Source organism: Peromyscus leucopus, chromosome 2, assembly GCF_004664715.2.
Source record: "Peromyscus leucopus breed LL Stock chromosome 2, UCI_PerLeu_2.1, whole genome shotgun sequence".
NCBI lineage: Eukaryota > Metazoa > Chordata > Mammalia > Rodentia > Cricetidae > Peromyscus > Peromyscus leucopus.
This window is the reverse complement of record NC_051064.1, coordinates 22400720-22411100: the sequence shown is the minus strand read 5'-3', so window position 1 is coordinate 22411100 and position 10381 is coordinate 22400720.

Here is a 10381-nt window from a genome sequence, read left to right as displayed (position 1 = left end):
ATGCTGAAAGATTAGTATTACATATTGAGACTGCAGAATTTATCCCTGATGTGTCAGAATTAACTGCACTATTTATTCAATTACAAGATACAATCAGGAAAAGGAGTCATCCTTTATATATAGCTCACATCTGATCCCATACTGGTCTGCCAGGCCCTCTAGCACAAGGCAATGATGTGATTGATAAATTGTGGATAGGAAATGTGCTCGAGGCCTCAGAATTTCATGAAAAACATCATGTCAATAGTAAAGATTTAAAAAGGGATTTTTCCATAACCTGGCAACAAGCCAAGGAAATTGTAAGGAAATGTCTTACTTGTTCATTTTACAATCAGACACCATTACCAGCAGGGTGTAACCCAAAGGGTACTCAGAGGAATGAAATCTGACAGATGGATGTGTTTCACATGCAGAATTTGGAAAATTGAAATATGTATACCATACCATTGATACTTATTCAGGATTTCAATGGGCAACTGCTTTGAGTTCTGAAAAAGCTGATTCTGTAATCACTCATTTGCTAGAAGTTATGGCCATTATGGGTATACCTGCACAAATTAAAACTGACAGTGCTCCAGCCTATGTCTCTATTAAAATGAAACAGTTTTTTGCTTATTACAATATAAAGCATATTACAGGTATACCACATAATCCTACAGGCCAAGCAGTTATAGAAAGATCAAACAGAACTCTAAAGGATATGCTAAATAAACAGAAAGGGGTAACAAAACCCCCCAGAAATAGTCTGCATAATGCTCTATTAACTTTAAATTTTCTCAGTGCTAATGAAAAAGGAACAACAGCTGCAGAGAGACATTGGATAATAGAAAAAAACTACAGAATTAAATCAGCCTATATTCTTTAAGAATGTGCTGACCTCAAATGGAAACCAGGATATGTGTTATGTTGGGGACGAGGTTTTGCTTTTGTTTCTACAGCAGAAGATAAGCTGTGGATACCATCAACATTGATAAAGGTTTGATTTGAACAAGAGAGACCTCTTAATTAGAAGAGGTGATAGTTCATCAACCAGTGTGACCATTCAATTTAAACTAACTTATACCATTAACACATGCCTTTTCATTTAATCAGATTTAACTTGCCAAAAGGGAACCTCCCCAAAATTAGACTTGAGGAAAGGTTTTTGTTTTTGTCTTTTAGGAGAATGAAGGCTAAGGAATCTAAAGAACACTGGACAAATGAGACAACTGAAGAAAAAGGACAAATTATCTGCCCCCCAAAAGAGTAAAATGACCTATTGGTATATCATCTACAAAATTTCATGCCTTCCTAAATGTTTGTTTCTGCTCTTCTCTAAAGACATTTAACACTATTGGTCTTCTGTAGTCCCAGTTCAATTAAAATTTAAAGCTGGCTTTGGAGTTGGAGAATGGCTCTCTCCTTCTTTAAAGTCAAGCATGTTGTTAAAAGGAAAATACAAACTCCATGTATCATGCCAGAAGAAAGAGTCATCTTCTGATATGGGACAGGAGTAAAACCAAATTAACTAAGGGACTATTCTATTACTACTAATCTCAATTCTTTGGTCCTATTCTGATTCTTTAAACTTTTCTTAAAGTATGAATTTAATATCAAAATTTACAAGATTTATATATATATACATATATATATTTTTTAAACTTTGTTAAGATATTAATGGTCATATAATATACTAACTAATTCTAGAAAAAAAAAGCCTTCAATTAGCTGCCTATACATGTCTTTGTGTTCGAGTCTCTTATCAGTTTTCTGCAGGAAATCATGGCCAGGCCTAACATCAACTGAAATCTCCAGGAAGAAGATGGGGCCCCACAACAACAATAATTCCACATGGACAATAATAATATCACTAAGCTGACAAACATCATCTACATATCAGCTTTGAACTACAAAGTGCTCAGAGCAATTTTGAGAGGGCTAGCTGAGATGATCCAGTTCCAAAGACTACTTGGATAAGGACTTGAGATAAACCCTGAATTTGGGCATGATGCACAGACTGGATAATAAACGATATAGTTGCCTTTCCTAGAATTTGACAATTAACCCAAAATTTTTCTTTTCAGAATAAAGATACCTTTGTCCATACCCAGCAGGAAGCAATTTTAAGAATACAATGCCCACATTCCTGAAGAGGTAGTGTGTGGTGGGTGGTTTTTTGGTCTTTTTAATGGGTTTTGGATGTGGGATAATTTTCATTGTTTAGGAGGGTTGGTTACAAGTTGTTGTTAAGGGTTAGGAAAAGGGCTAAGAAAAGGAGATTAGATTTAAGGTTATTGTTTAAAAAAATAGAAAAGAAAAGAAAAAGACAATTACTAGTTTTAAATACTTTACATTGGATTGGATTGTTTTATATTGTATACAAATTATATATATTGAGATTGATATCATTAAAAAATGCCATACATATATTTCTAATCTTGTTCAAGATATTGTACCATTCATTTAACAATGTAATGCAATTTGCTGATCCTTGAATGTTATTATTACCAACTATTAGGATATAAAGAAATGAAAGTTAGTAGTTAGACATTACAATAGAACTTGTAGTCATATTAAGTTTCAAGATTGAGCAGATATATTTTAGATAGATAGGTCATCTTCAAACCCTTCAGAGATCTACAGAATATGGTATTTAAAATGTTTTAATAACTTAGAAAATTTTTCTTTTTTGTTATGGCTATGAGACATGTCGGCTCCTGGCATTACCAGTCTACTTCAGAGAAAATATGGGCACTGAAGAAACTGCATATGGAGTTAACTTTCATTGTGGCAAAAGTTAGCCACTGGACAACAAAGTATGCTAGAATCAACTGCTGACAAACAGGACAAAATGGACAGACAGGACACAAAACAAAGGACTACTGATTCTTGCCAAAACAAGTGTGGTTATGACTTTATCAAAAGGCATCTTCTGAGGCCAGGACAATATGGCACCATCCCTGAAGTGGCCTTCACAATCCGGAAAAGGTACAGTGCCCTTTTCTTCGAAGGCAGCTTAACAGCAGAAGGCCGATGGCTTCTGTTGTGCAATGGAACAGCAGCTGAAATAGTTATTCTTAAAGATTGCCTAAGATCACACCTCTCAATGGTAGACTGGCATTTAATAAGAGGGATGTGGAGAAGAATGGGATGCTGAGATGAAGCCACACACACACACATAGCCAAGAAGAATGGACAGCTGAATTAAAAAAAAAAAAACATCAACAATTTCCAGAATTTAAAATCCTGAATCATGACATGACACTAGTGGAATTCAGGTGTTTCTGGTATATAGACTGCTCTCACCAAATATGAGGTTGAACTGTTAGCCTTGGGTACATCCTACTTCACAAATGAGTCTGTCAGATATGCTAAGCCTATAGGCTGAAGATGATGCCCCAACACTGTGGAGAAATCTCAGGTGACTGTCCAGGCGAATGGCTGTTTCTGTCAACTCACATTTTTTTTTTTTTTTGAAAGCTGCTTACATGCACTTCCTGTTTTTGTTTTTGTTAGGTAATATTTCCTTCTTGGGTCTCTGAGGGAGCTGAAGATTAGTTATAATTAAAGTTTAGATAGTTATAGTTTTTCTTGTTAAGAATTTTCGAAAAGAAACTCACTAAAGAGTAAGTGTAAGCCAGGCGGTGGTGGCGCACGCCTTTAATCCCAGCACTCGGGAGGCAGAGGCAGGTGGATCTCTGTGAGTTCGAGGCCAGCCTGGGCTACCAAGTGAGTTCCAGGAAAAAGGCACAAAGCTACACAGAGAAACCCTGTATCGAAAAACCAAAAAAAAAAAAAAATTAAAGGGGGGCTGGAAAGATGGCTCAGTAGTTAAGGGCACTGGCTGCTCTCCCAAAGGACCTGGGTTCAAATCCCAGCACCCACATGGCAGCTAACCACTGTCTGTAACTCAAAGATCTGACATGCAGGCAAAACACCAATGCACATTTAAAAAAAAAAGAAAGAAAAAAAAAAGAGAAGTGTGCCGGGCGGTGGTGGCGCACGCCTTTAGTCCCAGCACTCGGGAGGCAGAGCCAGGTGGATCTCTGTGAGTTCGAGGCCAGCCTGGGCTACCAAGTGAGCTCCAGGAAAGGCGCAAAGCTATGCAGAGAAACCCTGTCTCGAAAAACCCAAAAAAAAAAAAAAAAAAAAAAAGAGTAAGTGTATAAATTTGAAAGACATTATAAGATAGCTCTGTTATTAATATAAGTTAGGATAGAAAGTGAATCAGGTACATTTTGGACTTACCAAAATAGGATAGATAATAGAATTATTTTCTCTGAATTTGTCAAATGCAAATGGACTAGACATTGTTTAGATATTTATTGCTTATATATATATATGGTATATAGTTACTGTACTTTTGTATATAGTTTTTCTTATATTAGTTATAACTTTTTTCCTTTTTTCTTTTTATTAAAATAGAAACGGGGAAATATGGTGATATTTTATTTGTACTGAAATGTGATTTTATTTGTATGTTAATAAATAAAGTTGCCTGGGGGTCAGAGCTAATAGCAAGCCATAGCAGAAGCTGGGTGGTGGTTGTGCACACCTTTAATCCCGATCACATGACCAACAGATCTCTGTGTGTTCAAGGATACAGCCAGCATGGAGACACACACCTTTAATCTCAATACCAACCATAGAAGACCTGGAGGTCTATATAGACAGGCAGCGATGAGGAGGTTATGTGATTGGGTTTACAACCAATGAGAAGGCAGAACAGAAAGTCAATAAAAAGACAGATACACAGTCTCTTTCTGAGGGGAAGGATGACAATGGCAGCAAAGGGTTTTTAGTATCAGCTCTTAGCTACTACTCTGACCTCTTGGGCTTTTAACTCTGCATTTGGCTCTGTGTTTCTTGTTTAATAAGACTGTTACATCTACAAGGAACTGATAATTAGGAATGCAGATGGGCTAGTAGAGAGCAGAGGGGTTCCCCAGGAGGAGGAAAACAGGATGTTCCACCAGGATCTGCTTAGTCCCCTGTGAATGAGGGCAGAGAATGAGAAGCTGCAGCAGGTGGGCTGCTACAGAGTGGGAATGAGACTGGGTATTGGATTTGGAGGAGAGAAAGGAGAGATAAAGATCTGCATTGAGTCTACTTGCTTCTCTGGTCAGAGTGGCCTGTGGTTCCAAGGGAGGGGACCTGCTGGGGTTGGGATCTGAGATAAAGCACTGAGTGTGGAGGGAAGGTAAGAGTTGTTTGGGGATATTTGATAGCTGTGAAACCCAAGACTGTGTTAATAAATCAACCTTGGATCAGGGAGTGAGCCAGCAACTAGTTGGCAGGAATTAGCCATAAAGAGTACGTGGAGGAGCCAGAAAGACAGACGCACAGGAAGGAGTTGGGAGGGGAGGCATGGAGTTTTGTCGTCTTTTTTTGTTTGGAATGGCTGGAGAGACGCTCTCTTGATGAATCTCCAGCCAAAAAGAAAGGTCCGCTGGTTGTTTCTCAGCCTCTCTGAGGTAACAGGTTTTCATGCCAATATCTGACTCCTGAGTCTTTAGGGGGGTATGGGGGGGTGCGTGGGGTTGCAGATCATAATTAAAATAGCAGTAGATTCAGGTGCAGCAACTAAACCAAAGGAAAAACAACAGAATGAAAGATCTGTGTGATGCACAGTCAATGCGGGGTACTTAGCAGGGGGTCTTTGCAGAGCTGAGGATAAGACTGGAGGACAGGATTTTGAGGAGCTGAGGGAGTTGTGAAGATCTGTAGTTAGTCTACTTGTTTCCCCAGCTGGAGAATGACATTCTATTTATTTATTTATATTTTGTGTGTGGGGGTGTTTTCCCTGTGTGTATTTCTATGCATCATATGCATGCATTGCCTGTGGAAGCTAGAAGAGAGATCCCTTTGAACTGGCTTCAAGCAGTCATGTGTAACATGAATCTTAGATGGTCTTATTAGTAAAAACAAACCTGGAGCAAGGAAGGTATTGGGATGAATGCTGAAAGATCAGAGAAACAGAACAAGCCACAGACACCTCACCTTGCCAATTCCTCAGCTGATCCTGTTTCCTCAGACTGGAAGTCTCTGAGTCCTCATCCAGAATGAATCTCAGCTGAACTGCTGCTCAAAAGCCTAAAAGCTTAACCAGCTCTAGTTCCTGGTCCTCATGCCTTATATACCTTTCTGCTTTCTGCCATCACTTCCTGGGATTAAAGGCTCACTTCCTGGGATTAAAGACATGAGTCACCATGCCTGGCTGTTCCCAGTGTGGCTTTAAACTCACAGAGATCCAGATGGATCTCTGCCTCCCAAGTGATAGGATTAAAGGTGTGTGTACCACCATTTTCTGGCCTCTCTATCTAGTGGCTGTTCTGTTCTCTGACCCCAGATAAGTTTATTAGGGTGCACAATACTTTGGGGAACACAATATCACCACATTTCCCCGTTTTGTCTAAAATTTAAAAAGCTTATAGCTAATACAAGAAAACTTGTATCCAATAAGTATTTACAATATATACAGTCAAGAAATATTAACAATGTCTAGTCCATTAACATTTGACAGATTTAGATGAAAAACTCCATTAATATATAACAATGTCCAGTCCATTAACATTTGACAAATTCAGACAAAAAATTTCATTACTTATCCTATTTAAAACAAGTAGTTCCTTTTTAAAAGTAGATTCAACTATCTCCCTTTTTATCATCTCAGTCATGAACCACCATATTGGGGCTGGAACTGGAACCTGGGTCCTCTATAAGAGTAGCCAATGCGCTCTTCTCCTCTTCCTCTTCTCCATGCACGTGTCTCTCCCACAGGCCTGCACTCTCTATCCCTGTATCTCTAATAAACTCTTATAAGGGGGGGGGGGGAAGAGTAGCCAATGCTTTTAACGAGTTTCTCTGGCCCTATCTGATGGCAGTCTTAACTTTTAGGTTAGGGAAGCTAGCTATCTACTAAGTGCATTCCAAAAGAATTTGCCCAATAGCCATAAGGATGTTAGGTCAGATAAAGCACGCTCCAGTGAATGGCTATTAAGGGAGCTAAAAATAGCCCAAGATAAGTTTGTTTTGGATCCATGATGTCATAACTCTTCGTATCACAAAGATCTAGTCAGTCAATCAACCTTGTAGAATATTTAACACAGGTGTGGTGGCTTTGGGGGGAGAAGGGAACCTTCAATTCACAGTCTTAAAAAATTTTTAAAAGGGAAGAAGAAAAAAGTGGTCAATAAATAAATACCCGTGGCTTCACTATCAAAGCCTTTACCCTTTACACTTGTCTGCATTGTGCCATGTGTGTGTCTGAAGTTCTAAACAAGCTCCCGCAGCTCACTTATTAAAACTTTAGCTGTAATATTTGGTGTTGAGGAATATTTGTCTGAAGATTAAGTTATTGTTCACTGCTTGGGTGTTCTGAATTCCATCTCTGAGTTAGATTAAGTCTCCACTGGGATTCATGCTTTGTCTATCATCTTGTCACATCATAGAATTGCTTTTGCTACTGTGTACTTGTTCAACCCAGGCCTTGCCTGAGATGCCTGTTAGGAAGCGGTTTTGTGACAGCTGTGGAGCCTCTTTGTAATCCCAGCAACTGGGAGGCTGAGGCAAGAGGATCTAAGTCCATAACTAGTCTGAGGTACATGGCCAGATCCTGTCTCAAAGGCAACGAAACACAAAGAAAGAAGCAGCTATTCCCTGTGCACTTTTCAGGAACATTGCCAGCATGTTGTGTTCATGTCATGTGTATGCATGTATGGAAGCCAACAGGCGACCTCCATTGTCATTTTTCATGTACCAGCCACCCTGCTTTTGAGACAAGAGCTCTCACTGGCCTGAAACTTGCCAACTAGGCTAGGATGGCTGGCCATTGAGCCCAGTATTCTGCCTGTCTCTGCCTCCTCAGTGCTGAGGTTATACATGCGTATCACCACTTCTGGCTTTGCTAATGTGAGTTCTGGAGCTATCTCCTGAGTCCCAGATGTTGTTCTCTTTAAAAGACACTGCTGGGACCCTCCCCACAGCTCTTCACCAGGCTGTTGAACCCAGCTTTCCTATGTCCATGACTGCTGTGCTGTCAATGGATAATTAATTGCTCTTGTTAAGGTCTACAAGAAGTCCCACAAAAGACCACGATCTATGTATGCAATCATCAAAAGCATTTATTATCTCAAGAGTAAGAGTTCTAGCATGTTGAGGCTGCACATCTGACACAATGGCAAAATGGTGACCCCCAGAGAAGCTCAGAGGCTCCTTTTATCCACAGTTAAAGGAATTCTAGAAGCAGTTAGGGCATCCTAACTATGATTGGCTTAAGCAAGCAGCAACTATGTAGTACACTTCTAATTGGCTAGGGCTAGCGGGGGCCTGGCTAGGACTTCGGTTTACTATCTTTGGACAAGTTTGGTCAAGTTCCAAGAGGAGGTAGAGGATTTGTCCCTATTTGGTCATTGCCTTGAGATACTGTAGGGGATGGCCCAGATTTGGTACCTGCTATCTCCCTCTTCCCTACTGTCAGGGGCATTGAAGAATGATTGTCCATTGTTCATGGTTCTTTCAGAAACTGCTTGCTCAGTCTCAGGAAACTGAAACTGAGGCCTGATCTCTGGCAGGAAACTGAGCAGCCTGTTATGGCATCTGCTCAGCTCTCTCACTCAAAGCTAGAAAATTGTTCTGGACTTGCCAGACTTTCGTCACTTGGAGATGCCTGGGAAACATGCCACACTCCATGCTGGTGTGTAAATGTGCTGAGGCCCAGGCTCTTCATCTCTCACCTCAAGACAGAACAATCTTATTACACCTCCAGCTCCAGAGCCCATAGCACCACACTGAGTGAAGAACATCTTTGCTAGGATTCTCCCTCTAGTCCGGCCTGCTTCTCTCCTTTCCTTGAAGATTTCTCCTAAAAACTCACTCTCACTGAATCATTTGTGCATTGAGTCATCTATGACTCCAATTCTAGGAGCTCCAACCCAACACACTCATTGCTTAGCACTACTGTAGGTCAGGAGTGAGGGTATGTTGTTTTCTGCCAAGATTCAAGGTTAGAGAATATTGTCCAAGCAATTCCTCCACTTATGCCTAATTAATTCTCTCTCTCTCTCTCTCTCTCTCTCTCTCTCTCTCTCTCTCTCTCCCTCCCTCCCTCCCTCCCTCCCTCTCTCCCCCCTTCTCCCCTACTCCCACCCCTCCCCCAAGCTCAAGCTGGCCCCCAAACTCTCTCTGAACCTGAGGATAACCTTAACCTTTTGATCTACCTCCCAAGTGCTGGGATTACAGGCATATGCTACTATGTGCTGGAGATCAAAATACAGGATTCAGACTCTTGACCTACTGAACTACATCTCCCTCAGTGACTCTCTTAGCAGAATATATCTTCTCTTTACCTAGGTTCCCATGAGTATCAGAAGGAAGTTCTCTACTCAGCTCTTTTGGATTTGTAAGTAGTTTTATGCTTGACTATTTTTCCTATTTTTCTTACCCCCTTTGCAAACAAATTAAACAGCAATATGTTTTGAACTGCATGAAATATCAACAGACTTGGGCAGAGGACATGGTTGGAGTCCTAACTCTTGCTCTGAGATCTGTATCTAACATTGCTGACAGCCTGTGTGGCTGTCAATCTCTCTTTTCTGATGATAGCACTTCCACTCATCTTTCTGGGCTTCAGCATCTGAATGTAGGTCATGTAACTCAGGTGCACAGACTCCATTCTCATAGTGTTGGCTGGAGCATGGCCTAGTAAACACACAGTCAAAGCATCATGGTCCCCAAGGTGCCAGTGGATTGGGTAACTGGAATACAGAGGGTATCATTGAAGCCATAAAGCTAGATTTGGGAGTTCCAATTAAATTCATGAGAAAGTAACACATCTACCCCACCCCCATTTTCCTTCTAGAATTGCTGAACAAAATATAACATGAGTGATATGATTAGCAAGTAGCATCCCACCTACGCAGAGGACAGGCTGCCAAAGAGAGGGCCAGTATTGTGAAAAGTAGGGAGAGGCTAAGTGCTTATTTGATCAGCTGAGCCCTTCTTCTTCCCAGTCATGTGCTCTTACCCCTACATTCAGCTGGATTTGAAGTTCTGTTACTGTAGTGGTTTGAAAGAAAATGGTCCCTATAGGCTCATAAGGAATGGTACTAATAGGAGGTGTGACCTTGCTGGAGTAGGTGTGGCGTTTATTTGGAGGAAATGTGTCACTGGAGGTGGGCTTTGAGGATTCAGATGCTCAAACCAAGTCCAGTGTCTTACTCTCTCTTCCCACTGCCTGCCAATCCAGATATAGAACTCTCAGCTACTTTTCCAGCACCATGTCTGCCTACATGCTGCCATGCTGCCTTCTGTGATGATAATGATCTGAAACTGTAAACCAGCCCCAATTAAACGGTTTCCTATATAAGAGTAGCTGTGGTCTAGTGGGAACACATAAACTTTA